Below are 15,261 nucleotides of genomic sequence, written 5' to 3'. Positions count from 1 at the left end.
CAATAGACTCTGTAATTCGTGTCTTCATTTCTCTGTGTCCTGTGCTGAGTTCTGTCACCTGCTGGAAGAACTACATCCATTTCTAGGTGGATGAGAAGCCCCCAGAAATGGCTTTGTACATCTGTCAGGGCATAGCAGGACGCTTGCAGGATAGGGAGTGAAAAGTAACAAGAGTAACAAAACCAGCTGCTTGGCTTGTTCACAGATGATTCCCTGAAAACATTTTTTAATTATCAGTGGTCCTGTTTGCAGCAGAAGTTTTAATCTGCAAATTAAATCCACGGGGATGGTTTGAAGCCCTGAGGGACGTCACAGTGCGCTGGTGACGCTGCCGGAGCCAGAGTGCCTGTGGAGGAGGCTGAAGGAGTGAAAATTTCTGTAAGCTGGTTAGGCCAGTGCAGCTTGAATAGTAGTAGTTTCAGGGAAATAAAGTAGTAAAATATGGGATAGTTTAGGGATTTTAGTCCTGTGATTTGTCACTTTTCTGAAATGTTAAAGGACAGAAGTCACGCTGCTGTTGATTCGGGTGAGGTGCTGTGTGAGGACTGCCCCAAACTGCTGCCCCATGCACCTCAACCTGTTCTTTGTTGGAGTAAGACATCCTGAATTTCACAGTTTCTTCTGTAGGGAAAAAGGGGCTTTGCTTTCCTGTCCCCAGGCCACTGCCTACTTTGTCTATAGCAGCAAACAGCCCTCTGGGTGTCTCTGGTACCCAAGGAGTGCTCACTTCTGCATTTCTGCTGATTGGATAATTACTCTGTGGTTTTGTACATTTTTTAGAGGCACTGCTGGTTAGCCATGATTTCATACATCATGCAAAGGAAAGCAGGGAGACCTTCCTGCAACTCCTTTGCATAAATAAGAGTGCTGAGAATCCTCCTTGGGAGTGGATGCAACACTGTAGATAAATGGTCCCTGTTTTTAATATGTTGCTTTTATACATATATACATTAATTTATGTACTGGTTTATGTTGTTGTTATAAAAGATCTGAGCTCAGGTTGTGCCTCTCTGTTCTTTTGGCCTGTAAGAAAATAGATTAAAAGGCACTCCACGAAGTGTCATTCACCAGCTTCTGCCGTCTCGGATTCAGGAGCAGATTCCAGCAGAGAAAAGGCTGGGGAGAATCTGGCTATGGAAATTAGTCTTTGAAGGATAGGACTGTCTTATGGGAAAACACCAACTATTCGTGTGTGTGGGGAGTGAGGGGGTGGAATTTGCTGTCTTTTGCTAGATCCAGGGAAAGGTAATGTAAATAATGACTCAGGCTTGTGGGATTCTTGTATAGTTTGAAATCTTTTAAGGTCTTCTTGTCTTACTGATCACTCCAGTGGCTATGTGTGTCATTCTGCCCAAATTTGAGTTATTATTAGAAGGTCTGTTTCTCATGACACTGTGCCTAGACAGGCAAGCATATTCATTCAGGATGTGAGACACTGTACGGAAGGAATTTTCCCCTTCCAGGTGCACAACAAGATATTTTACGTTGTGTACATTTTCAAGTGTTATATTGTATATGAGAAGGAGGAATTTTGGAGTAAAAACTGGATTCATATCCAAGGTGTTAAGCATGGACAGTGGAGGGGTCTCTTATAGGGAAAAAAAAGTAATTTCCCCTCAGAAATCAGCACACCCTCTTCAACACAAACTGCTTTTTATATCCTTTGCAGACCTAAGTTCTAGGTAGGGGCTGAGCTCCAACCACCCAGTAGTAGTTTCTGTGGATGAGCACAGATTTAGTGGGGGAAAGCTGCCACAGAGGGAAAGGTTAATTAACTGTGCCACATGCCCACATCCTAATAAAAAAGGAAACTGTGATATCTAAGCCACATAGAAGTTGTAATCATGTTGTTTTCAATGTGTCTTTGCCAGTCATTACAAAGTCTATTAAATCATAGGACAGGGTAAATAATGCAAAACTGTATCACTGTTCCAGTTGTCCCAGGTCAGCAATTGTTTTGTCCCAAATAGAACAACAAGGAAAGAAAATAATTTGGCAGAGTGGCATCAGGCTGCACAGTTTTCCCATTAACGTTAATGGGAGTTTGGTGACTAAATCCCCATTCACAGCATGGAAAGTTTACCCTTTGGGGTGGGTTCTCTCCTTGATACCCAGTGCTGATAAATGTGTGCACTCTAGTAAACCACTGTTATGTGTGCAGGTGTGTGCTCATGGTGATAGGCCAAATTAAAAAAATAATATTAGAGCTCGATTTATGCAATATCGTGCTGTATTCTGTAATATTATGTAATTTTAGTGCAGTTATTCTGGGTTACTTTTAATATAACAATGATTCAATCACCAGAAACCAAACAGTTTGACAAAATTATTTATTTTGAACCAGTGCATGGATTTTTATTTGTTGTTTTTGTGGGGCTTCTCATTTTTGTTTGTTTGGTTGGTTGTTTTGGGGAATTTTTGTTTATTTGTTTATGGAAATGGTGGATATTTTTGCTTTGGGCTTAATACTCAAGATCTGTCATGTAGGAATTAATTCATCATTTCCCTGCTGGCTTCTCCCATCAATGCCTGGATCTCTGTAATTATGTTATAACATTATAGAATCACTAAAATGATTGAGACCTATATACTGTATATTTTAAGGAACTTCTTAGTTAGATGATCTTGGAATTTCATAAGGTGTCCAGCGGTAAAACAAATGAACAAAACATGTTTGAGAGAGAATGACATACTTGTATTTAGGGGAGAAACAACTGAACAGCTTTGTAGGCTGATATTCCTTCTTTTCTTTGCAAACAACAACCTTTCTAGGGGGAACATAAGGACACCACTTATAAGCATTCTCCTGACAATGGAGAGGTGGCCATTATTTTCCATAGGTTGGTGCCAGCACTGAGTGCACTGGAAGAATACCAAAATCTTTCTCTTCTGGAGGAGCACAGTGCACTTCCCTTAGACATGGCATCATTTTACCAGTGAGGACAGGGAGAATTTCTCTGCAGGCTTTGTCTACATGTCCACTAAGCTCGGTCACGGTTTAGCTGGAGTAGTTTAATAATACAAAGAAAAATTAGCATCTCAGAGATATAGGATATATATTTAAGATCTTGTAAATACTTAGGGATTCCAAGCTGACATCTCTGAAGTGCTAGTTCAAACTACTGTTATTTTTCTTTAGACCCTTAAAAATGGGAAAGAATATCCCTCCCCATCCTATAACTTCGGACTCTTCCTCAAATCACTCAAAGTCTGCTCCTATTGAAACTGGTCACAGGATGTGAAGGATTACTTGTCTTTCTCCAGGCATGTTCTGTAGGTCACCTTTAGTTTTTCAGGTTTTAGTTTTTCTGGATTTATGTGTAATTGCTTCTCTCCCTTGCTCAGCTCACTCCCATTATTGTCACTCATCTGTAAGCTGTAAAGCCCTGATGCCTGACTTGGGCACTGCTGGTGTTCCTGTTCTTTTTAGAGCTCTCATATTCCATACTTCCATTCACAGGCTTTGAATAAGCCCTATTTACTTGCCTCTCAAGATCTGCACATGTTCAACTGCCACTGAACCCTGTTAGGTCATCAGGACAAAGCAATGTCCTAAAGATAGTGTACCTATGGAAGGTCACTGGAAGGCTTCTGCATCCTTTCATTGTGCACAGTTGGGTTAGTGGGACCTATGAAATTTTGTATGATATTTTTTGTTATGTAGGTGTACTGTCAGCCTTTACAGCACAGCTCAAAGTGCCCTGTAGCTCTGGCAAGCCTGCCTGCTTGTCACAGGTCTCTGTGAGTTCACTGGATAATGTTTACTCTCTCCCTCCAGTGACACTGCTCAGCTTACACGGGTCAACACACGGTAACTGCTTCACCTCACCAGTGCTTGACCTGCTCACCTAACTCTGGCCTCTGCGTATTCACTGCCCTACCTTCACACCAGTCTCCTGCAGGGCTGCCTGCCCACCCACCACAGACCTCTGCCCTTCCCAGGAGGCTCCATTTCTGTCCATGATGCTCTTTCTTCTCCATATCCTCTACCCATAGCAGTCCTGCCACTCCTCAGAGCGACTGTGAGTTTTTCTTTGGTCTGTCCCTCTTTTGTCCTTTTCTTTTGTCAGCCCTTCACTATTCCCTGTTGTCCAGCAGTTGCAGATGTGAACTCGTAACATCCAAGACATCTGAGAAAAATCTGGGGACTGCTACATACACAGGGACTTCATACTTCACAACTGCTTCCCTCTCAAAGACTTCTGTGCAAAGTTTTGGTCCTCCCTTATTCTCTCCTGTTTTAAAGTAAAGCCGTGCTTGAGAAACTGCTCTCCCAAAGCTGGCAAAGTTTGGCTTTAGCCAGGCACTAAAGTTTGCTCATTAGAGGACTTGCTTTGCTTTTCAACTGTTCTGTTGCAGGAGGCATTTGAGAGCACCATGGTAACGACATAAGTCACAGCCTGCACCACAGGGGACCCCAGTTTGTTTTTCACCTGTGAGCCACAGTTCACCAGTGACGCTCCTGGAAAGTATTTGTTAGTTTAGGGATGTTTTGTCACATCTGGCCACCAACTGGCAAGTCTCTTCACAGAAAAATCAGCACAAAAAATGCTTTTACAAGATCCAGCTGTAAATGGTTGGTAATTTCCAGATCTTCGTAATGCTCTACGAGCATTATCAGATGCAGGACAAAACCCGCATATCAGGTGACTTGCTGGATTATGTTATTAAAGGCAGCTCATCTTAGTATTAAAAAGTAGGTGTGGTTTTATAATATAGTGATTCATAATCCTCCTGATATCAGTGTAGCTATTCTGTAGTCATGTACTGTGCTTCTTGTAATTCTCAACTTCCATTATTTCATAAAAGATGCAAATGTAATTATAAGGTAAAAGCAATTTTGTTATTGTGGTAGAATCCTAAGTACTGTGAAAGACTGATAGGTAGCTCTAAGTTCTACTCCTCCACTTGTACATCAGTGGTAATTGTCAAAGAAAATAATAATTAAGGAGCACTCCAGTTGTAATTAAAATCACAATAGTAAGTGTAGCCAAGGAATTGTGTATCAAAGCTGTAAACCAAATGCAGGAAGTGAGGCAATGGGCATCATCATGCTACCTGGACCCTTGAAATTAGATGGGAAGATGGAAGAAATGTAAGAGCAGAATCACAGAATTGGTAGGTTGGAAGGGACCACAGTGTGTCATCTGGTCCCACCTCCCTACTCCAGCAGGGTCATCCCAAAGCACATGGCACAGGATTGTGTCCAGACAGCTCTGGAACATCCCCAGGGAGGGAGACTCCACACCCTCTCTGGGCAATCTGTTCAGTGCTCGGTCACTGCACAGCAAAGAAGTTCTTCCTCATGTCCAGCTGGAACTTCCTGGGCATCAGTTCCTGCCCGTGGCCTCTTGTGCCATTGCTGGGCACCCCCGAGCAGGACCTGGTCCATCCTCTGTCCCCTCCCTGCACACACTGACACACATGGATGAGGTCCCCTCTCAGTGTCTCCTCTGGAGGCTGAACAGCCCCAGCTCCCTCAGCCTTTCCTCCTCAGGGAGATGCTCCAGTCCCTGAATCATCTCTGCAGCCTCTGCTGGACCCGCTCCAGGAGCTCCATGTCCCTCCTGTCCTGAGGAGCCCAGGACTGGACACAGCACTCCAGATGTGCCTCACAGGGATGAATGGAGGGGCAGGATCACCTCTCTTAACCTGTTGGCATTTCATTAGTACAAACCTAGGTGCTCTTTCAAGTACAAAGAGGACAGAATAAACTCCTATTGTCTAATACTCTCCATGACCAAGTGCCTGTGTTCAGATGTGTGCTCGTATAATCAGTATAAAGGGGTAACTGCCTTGGAAAAGTTCATCCTGACTCTCAGCTGCCTGTAACACTAACAGCTGTATGTATTACAGACTACTTCTTAGAAATTATAAAATTTTAGTTAGTAATCATAAAATAAATATCAATAAATTATGTAGAATTTTCTAGTTATTAAATATTGCTTACCAATCTCTTTTGTTCAGTTGATGGGAAAAGGTGCACTGCTTCCATAAATTTGGTAATTTTTTTCCTCCAGTAAACTGTGTTTGTCTGACAAATACATCACGATCACACATTGATCTATACTTGTTACCTACAGGCAGCCAAAGTGTGCTGGAGTGGAAAGGGAAATGTGAAAAGCCCAAATGTGGTGGGAGCAGGAGGAGAAGGTTTGAATGCCAAAGCAGCTTCCTTGGAGGCTCAATGTTCAAGCAGGGGTTTCTAATTTGGATATATATATAACTGTGTGTATGTATACTGTGCATATCTATCTATCTATCTATACATATATATGTATCTATCTATACTAACATGTGGACTTCAGGGGAATTAAGGTACTTTTTAGATTTTCAGAGTTATGTAAACTTGTGTATGTGTGTTTGTGCTTTTAGTTGAAAGGAAGCATTGCAATTAGTTGTATTTTTTTTGTAAACTCTCTCTATAAATATTTGAAAAGTGCTAACACATGTTGCAAATATTTAGTTAAGAGTCTTTGTTAAAACAAAATTTAAGAAAGCTCTAAAATCATAATATCCTACCAGTATTAAGAGGTCATTTTGTATATGTGTGAATGTTCCAGTTGAAATCTGCTTCAGCCAAAACGTCTGTTCAGTTATCTGTGATTGATGTGTGAATATTTTGGCAAAAGCCCCCCTCAATACTTTTAATAGTGAATGCTAAACTTAAAGTTATATTTATAATGTTTTCACATCATGTGCAAAAGTTATATAACCAGATCTGGAGCTATGTGGTTACTGCTATTTATACTACTGTTGTGGTGTACAATAGATGAGAATCCAGCCTGTTCCAAACAAACACAGAAGAAAAAGATGGATTCTGTATTACCAAGGTCATAATTTGAGTGTAAGAATAGAGCAGAGTGGCCAAGATAAATCGTGGTGTGAGTACAAAGAAACAGTGATATGTGCCATCCTCTCAAACTTGTGCAAATGAGATCTTGATCTGACCAAATAATTTTATGGTTAAGATATTACAGTGTATTCAAACTATCCTTGACCAACAAATGAAACATCTGAGTAATAGAAATGCCAGTATGGATATTTGGTAGTGGAAGGCAAAGACACAATTTTCTGTATTGTTTCTTTAGCAAGCCAAAATATGCAGCTAATACACTGCCATGCCTTAGTCTCCCCATCCTTATTGTTTGCCAATTACTGCTTAAATCTGCTAATTTTTTCCCTTGTTTGTTTTTTTTTGCTCCCAGTTTTTCAAAATAACTCTAAGTCTCTCATCTCAGAATACTCTCCCTATTAAATGTCCAGAAGAAAAGGCATCTTGGGATCAGTATTAAACAGACAGACCCAATCATGCCCCCTGCAAATGGACCAGTTTTGCTTGAAACATCCATGTTTACTGAAGACTGCAAAAACAAGTGGTGGGGGGGAAAAGGGCCAAAAAAACCTCTCCCAATTTTTCTTTTTCATTTCAGTCCTGATATATCCTTTCTTGTAAACTGGGAGTTAATGATATCGCTTGGTGTGTGATCACCTTTGAACTGTTCATGTATGTAACACTTCTCCAGCCATGCCAGCTGGGAGGACAGTGAATATTTATCTATATATATAGCAGTTTATTATAAGAATGTGTTCTGACATTCTTTCTCCAGTAAGTAGTCTCTTAAGTCCTTAGGAGCACACCCTACTGAGCCACTCAAAACTTAGCAGAAGAGTTTCTGCTACAGAAATGATTTCCTGTATGTTCAATCCGTGAATGCTCCTGTAGTACTCTCTTAAGATATGAGCTTAAGTGTGTGACTCCCTCAGGGCTTTAAAAGTGATGGCTACATTCTGCAGGCCTTAATATCTCTGATATAAAGAGATATTTTTTTCCCTATTGATTTCTGAAAGCTTTGACTTAGCACTTGTGAATTGCTATCGTGACGTCTAGAAGGAAATAAATGTGTTATGGGACATGTCTGAGGATCACAATTTCTAATGTACAGGAATGATTTGTCTTGAGCATCCTCATCTACTGAGCTATAGGCAGACTTTACAAAACTCTCCTGAGAGTACCTGGCTTATGCTGTGCAAGATTTGGTTGAGGGAGGGGATTCTGTCCCTCTGCCCTGCTCTGGGGAGACCCACCTGCAGTGCTGCCTCCAGCTCTGGGGGCCCAGCACAGCAAGGACATGGAAATGTTGGAGTAAGTCCAGAGGAGGCACCAAGATGATCAGAGGGATGGAGCAGCTCTGCTGTGAGGAAAGTCTGGGAGAGTTGGGATTGTTCAGCCTGGAGAAGAGAAGCTTTGGGGTGACTTTTTTGGGTGACTTCCTGAAGGCAGCTTACAAGGAAGATGAAGAGAGACTATTTCCAAGGGCCTGGAGTGACAGGACAAGGGGCAATGGCTTCACACTGACAGAGAGGAGGTTTAGATTAGATATCAGGAAGAAATTCTTCCCTGTGAGGGTGGGGAGGCCCTGGCACAGGTTGCCCAGAGAAGCTGTGGCTGCCCCATCCCTGGAAGTGTTCCAGACCAGGTTGGATGGGGCTCTGAGCAGCCTGGGCTAGTGGAAGGTGTCCCTGTCTATGGCAGAGGTTTGCAAATAGATGATCTTTTAGGTCCCTTCCGACTTGTGCCATTCTATGATTCTGTGATTTAGGTGTTCTGTTGCTGAACATATCTTCCCATTATTAATTTACAGCCCAGCATAGTATGCACATGGATTTATTGCTTGGCCTCCCTTCTGTGAATTTCTAATATTTATCAGAAAATCAATATGGTAAAAATGTAGGAAAAATATGGCACAAACATGCTGAAACAAAAGTACAAAAATGTTCACTGTGATGTAATATATATTTTTAAAAGGTTGTCTAGACAGAGTACAAGGTGATTTTCTTTGAGTAAGCTGATGTCAAAAAAGCAAAAAGATTTATGGAAATGACAAAATGCAGAAAACTTCTAATGAGACATAAACTGGATTTTAAGATGTGAAAGATGGAAGATACTTACAGCTATCAGTGTATAGCATCATGTTTATTACAAAACTCTGGTAGTGATTTCCTGTACATTTCTATTTGTTTGATACCACCAGATTTGGAATAACAAATCTTACCTTTTTGCTTTGCTAATTCATTTCCCCTGAAGGCATAAAACACTTTGGCACTGTATCAGGTTAATATTCATATTCTGCATTCTGTCTGCTAAGTATCTTTTTCATCATTGAAAGTTAATGATCCACCTGACCCTTACATCTCTAGAAGTGATTTCTACGTAAAAGAAATCTTTATATTTTCTATAAATCTTCATATCTCTATGTCAACCCAAAAGTAAAATCTTACTAAAATATGGGGGTTTTGCATGCTGTTGTGAAATGTATTGGGGAACCTACAACTTTATAATGTGTCAAGCTTTAGCAAACATTGGTATTGTGAGAACATTTGCTGACAGTTTATTCTTAGAACTGTAATAGAAAACGAAACCCACATTTTAGTTACAATGACTTGGCGACTGATTTTTTTTTTTTTAATAATCCTCCTTTAATTTTTGTGTTACAAAGGATCGAATTGGCACTTGTATATTCTGACTGGCTGCCATGTTCTTTTTTATTTGCAGAGTGTCTCTGAATTTATGGTGATGGAGACGAGGGCATATAGTGATAGGATGGATGGCTGAAGTATGTGTTGTAATAGATATTCCACTGATATCTACTGAGTGACTGCCCTTTGGAACATAATTTTTGGGGAACTGGGTATACTGGGGCCTGGTTTTCAAAACTATTGATGACTCAGCACATTCTGCAGAGATCACTAGAACGTGCTGGCTAATGAACATTTCTAAAAATCTAATATTGTCCATTTACTGTCTGATTTCAGTGATCACCATGCTCCTGTGGGAAGATACTATTTCCTTGGTACCATGTTAACTGAGGGTGCTGGCTCTCTTAGAGCCTCAGAGATATTGTAATACCACACTTTCCATCCATGAACAAGGCATTTCTCGGACACTGATTCCCCAGTTTGCCAAACTTCTCCTGTTAGTCTCAGCTGCCAAGTTTCAAGCAACTATTTTTCTTTCCTTGATGATTTGCTCAAATTTCAGTGCTGCTGCCTCTGTTCTTGCTGCCTTCTAATCATCTGCTTATCAACTCCACATTGCATCTGGAGAAGGCTTGTGCTTCTCTGGCTGGGAACTGCTTCTCTAGGTATTGGCAAAATTACCACAAAATGTGTTTTGAGAGAGTCCATCAGTGCAGTTCTGTGCATATAACAGCTGCAATGGTGAAATGTTTAGGAAACAATAGGCATGGCAGAAAAATTTATGACACTTTTCCTCTAATGTTCTCCCGATGACAGACACTTTCACTTCAGGTACTTTCCCCTCACATGATGTAGTTTGCCTACCTAAAATCCTCCTTGAGGATCTCTATTCCAAAGCCTGGTTTAGTTTCTTCTCGAAACATTTTTCAGTTTTTGCACCCACAAAGTCTTGTGACAAGGCAGAGTTATTTACCCACTGCGTTGATATCTATGCCCTTTTGTTTATTTTTAGTCTGGCTTTGAGGCCCTTTAGTGCTTGCTCTGAAAGAGGCACTAGGCTGTCCCTCCACAACCCATCTGCTTATCATGCATCACTTTATAGACTTCCACAGTAACTTTCTTAAGTTTCCAGAACAAAAGGCCTCAGTCTCCTATGTGACTCCTCTATAGCTGTCATAGCAAGGCTTTTATGGTGATTCTTGCCTTCCTCTGAACCCTTTTTTTTTGGTCTAACTTATCTCTTCGGAGGTGAGGAGACAAAGAGTGCACATTGAGTTGAAGATGTGGGTACAGCTGTGTTTGAATGTTGGATTTTTTTAGAGTCTATTCTATCTTGCCTAATAGAATGTAATGTTTGCTTTACTTCTTGGCTTTTACAAAATACTGAGCTGATATTTTTACATTGCAACCCCAAGATGTCATTGCTGACTGCTATAGGTCAAATCAGAGGCCAGCACCTTATGTGTGAATCTGGATTTAACCCACAGATGTTGCTTTATTTATATATTTACTTTGAGAACCACTTGTCATTGTTCAGGGTCTTACTCTTGCAAAGCTTTCCTGCAGTTTTTAACAGTCTGCTCTTAACCTTGCTACCTTGAAAACCTTCATCAGTGTTGTTTGCCTTCCTACTGCTTATCTTTTTCCAGGCCAATTAATATGATATTTTATAGTGCTGACACTGCAAAATCCCTTTGGTGACTCTTCTTCAGCAGTGCAGGTTCTCCTCCTGCCCAGTTTCCTGTTGTTTAACTGATTATTTATCCACCCCAAGACATGTTGCCTTATCCAAAATGAGTCACATGATGTTACTGTGAGACTGTCAGTGCTTCTTCCTCATCTCTCCCCGTAGCAGTCCAGGGAGGTTTTGAATTCCCTGCCAGCAAACAAGCCAGCCCAAATACTTTGATTATCTTCATCTTAATCCCCTCCTAGTCGAGCCTCTGCAAATACACCCAGCCTTCCTTTCACTGCTACTGATCTTTGGGAAGAGACCTTGAAGGGACACACCATCCTGCAAGGGCTTGTAGCATATGATTAGGAGAACATACTTATTACATGAAACACATTTGTACCATCTGTTAGCACTTTTAAATTAAAGTAACCCCCTTAAAATAATTTTGCTAAGAATGAATTGAAATTTAAAATCTTTCCATGCAAAATCGAATCATCCTTTTATAGGCTTGTTTGTTAATATCCCAGATCAAGTATTGAGTGATGAAGCAATATTTTAAGGTACCATTCTTCTGTTTTTCAGTTTGGTGTCCTAACTAACTCTTTTTATTTTTTTCTTTTTCTCTTTTTTTCCTAGAAATTGAGTCTACTAGAGTGGGGATTCAGTCTCTGTTTCATTAATCCCCCTACTGGTAACATGCCTGTTATCTGGTCTAAAGATTGACTTCCATGATCTTGCTGCTTCATCTGGAAAATTGTTTAGGGTATAAATCTCTGTGCAGATTAGTGTGTCTCATTCCCTCAAGGGGAATTACATTTTGCCCTTTTCTACTGTTAACTCTTTGGCCTCAAGAAGTTTGTTGATTTTATTATTGATAATCAAGTTGGATATGATGTATTTTACAGAATAGTGGCTTATTTTCTGGCTAATTTGGCACAGAGTGTAGCCAGGTCAGCTGATTACGTGATTTTTCCATTGACACTGCTGAAATACAGGAGGTGGCAGAGGAGATACACTCCTCCCTTCCTCTTTGAGGAAGTTTGATTTATCTGTGGGGCTTTCAATTTTGTATTTTGTTATTATATATGGTATTTCTCAGTCTCAGAAGATGTACTGAGATTGTGCTACGCTTTTGCAGCAAGAAATTTGTGTCATTGACATACGAGAAATTTTCTGATAAAATTATTCTAAACAAATAGGGATGATTTTGCTTTACATTTAAAAGTCACATTTTTCATGCTTTAGTAATTAGTGCCCATGGATAAACATTTGGAAAATAACAAGAAAAGTAAAGCAATTTTAAAATCCAAACTGTGTATTTAGAAGGAATTAAAATGACTGACAATCCTGGCATGTTTGTTGCTCTTCTCCATGTATGTCCTGCATGGAGTACAGCAGAAATGAACAGGTCTGTGCCTCTTTATTTGGCAGATTCACCAATCTATTCTACATTTGTGCTTGAGTTTCTAACAGCTCGTTTTCATTCTATTACGTGCCATTAAAAATTTCCATCTTCTTCAGGGGAAGCACGCCTGTGTTTTCAGGCTTCCTGTATCATCTTCCATTCAGAGACACTTCCTGTCTATACATGAGTGGGAAGATTTTGGTTGGAGAGGTAGCAATGCCATGAAGAAACATTGCAGAGGATTAGCAAAGTCAACTGTTTCATTCCACAGTGCTTTATCTAAGAAATTCAGATTATATTGTTGGGTTTTTCTGTTTTTTTTTAGTGTGTTTTGGTCAGATTTTTCATGCCAGGGTGTTCTGTTCTCTGCTTGTACACACCAATATATTCCTTAACTGGTCATGTTCACAGGTGGGAGTAAGAGAATAAAATAAACAGGAGATTTACACTGTCAGTCTTGGTAGAAATTAAGGAAGAGAAAGGCAAATTGTCAAAACGGGTGAATTATAGCAGGGTTGCTCAAGGTGTGAAATCATGACTTGAGCATGTCTATATACACGTGTAGTAGGGTAAATCTATAACCTGGAGAAATAATGAAAATAGAAAAGGGAAAGGTTGGCAAAAGACTAGAGTTTCTTGAAGGAAATTGTGAAAGTTATAAGATGCACAAGGTGTAGCCACACTCTCTTATTTGCTTGTTGTATTACTTGAGCACTTCTCAGTCTATAACATATTCATCCTCACATTCCATTATCTTCATTTAATCAGACACAGAATTAAATTAAGTGCCTCCAGTTGTATGGATAACAGGAGCAAAGAGTTGCTTTGGACTGACATATCCCTGTCAAGACATTCTGGGTCTTGATGTCTCACCTGGACTAGTGGCCTGCACTTCCCTTTGCTCGTGCAAGTGTCACACACTTTGGTATCCATGCTTGGGGATGAACCGATTCTGTATCTTGGATACAAAGCTTTTGGGACAGAAAAACACCATCCCTTGTACAGACAGAGATTCAATACATCTGGCCCAGAGCACAGACACTTCTGCAGTCGCTGTCTGGATCTGGCAGTGCTGTGTCATGCAATCCAGTGCTGCCCGTGCTGGGGGCCAAAAGCTCAGCACTTGGCTCTGCTTTTGGGAAATAACCGTGGCCAGAGTTCTGTGATAATAACAAGAAATTGCTTTTTATTTGCACTATCATATCACATTGTTATTTGCCTCAATGTCCAGGGCTGGCATCAGCAGAGTAGACATTAATCTTGTACAATTGCATTTGCAGACATGACGGATCCATTTGGTGATGGAATAAATGGGAAGATGATTATTTTTACTGAGCTACTAGGACCTGTCTTCTTTTTTCCCCCCTCTCTACAAACTGCCTCACTGTTGCTTTCCTAATGCATCTGTGTTACCAATGTCAGCAAAAGATGTCTCATTATATTACCTGAAACAATTAGAAGTTCCTGCCTCTATGTGTCTGGCATTTTCCTGTCTATTTAATGAAAACTGAAAATGTTTAAATTCCAGTTAGTTTGTCTTTTAAGAAGGAAGTTTACATGCTTCAGGTTTTATTATTTATGCCTTTTCATTTTCTATGGTTTTTTGTTTTTTTTTTAAATCATAAAGATTAGCAGTTCCTTTGGTATCCCTTATACAGTAGTTGATGACTTTCTTCAGCTTCTTTCAACCCCTCAGTGTTACTCCTTTTTTATGTTAAGATACACAGCAGAGAGGTATTTCTTTGGACAAGCATTTTAAAATAACTATTTATTTAGCATATAATTTATATGTTGCTATATTCCTTAAATAAAGAATGAGTGACTAGTGATTTCATGATGAGGAAATAATGAGAAATACTCACTAAAATGCTGCATTCAGCAATGAATTTTTTATTTGTAAAATTCCTAGGGGCAATATGTTAACTACAAAAAGAGTCTGAATAAAATTATTGGTTTTGCCCTTTCTGTTGTCTTGGCTGTGACTGAAAAATATGATTATTATCTTTAGTACCATATGACTTAGCTCATATTAAAGGTGCCTAAATAAACTTAGTCTCACTTAGTTATGCTTGTCTGGCTATGTTTCAGAATGTTCAGCTTTCAGTAAAAACCATAATAATCAGTTTTTGAGTTATCACTAGTCAAATTATAACCAATAGAAGTCCATCCTTCATATACATCTATATGAGAGCTTTTGTAGTTGCATGTTTTTTTTTCTGTTATGGCCTTGATGATGATAAGTTTGCAATAAATCTTAGACTTGCAGTTGATGCAGGTCCTAATGTATTTTACTGTTAAGGCAGGAAAGATGGAAAAAGTCTCCTTGGAGAAATTTAAATCTTACTCACCCTGTACATTTCCACTCTAAGACAGAAAAAAAAAGCAATGTAGACTGTTGTTAAAGTCCTGCTTTAAACTACTAAGAATACATGATAGACTGGAAGAAAAACCCAATATATTTTTCTTCATGTGCTGATTGAAAAACAAAGCAGACCTTCCAGATTTCCTTCCATTTGACTTTAATGCTGAGTTTTCCTATTGAAATGGGAAAACCTAATTCAACTTTAGAAAACAGAAAAGAAGCCAAGATATAAATATGTCTTGAATAATTGTGAAATAACTTATTGAAAAACTTCCACCCCTGAAACTTATTGGAAGAACTCTGTAATATGGAATATAGATTTGACAAAAAAAAAAAAAA

The sequence above is a fragment of the Lepidothrix coronata genome, unplaced genomic scaffold (assembly GCF_001604755.1).
Source record: "Lepidothrix coronata isolate B3197 unplaced genomic scaffold, Lepidothrix_coronata-1.0 Scaffold107, whole genome shotgun sequence".
Taxonomy (NCBI): Eukaryota; Metazoa; Chordata; class Aves; order Passeriformes; family Pipridae; genus Lepidothrix; species Lepidothrix coronata.
The sequence above is the reverse complement of the archived record's forward strand: the minus strand, read 5'-3'. Positions refer to the sequence as shown.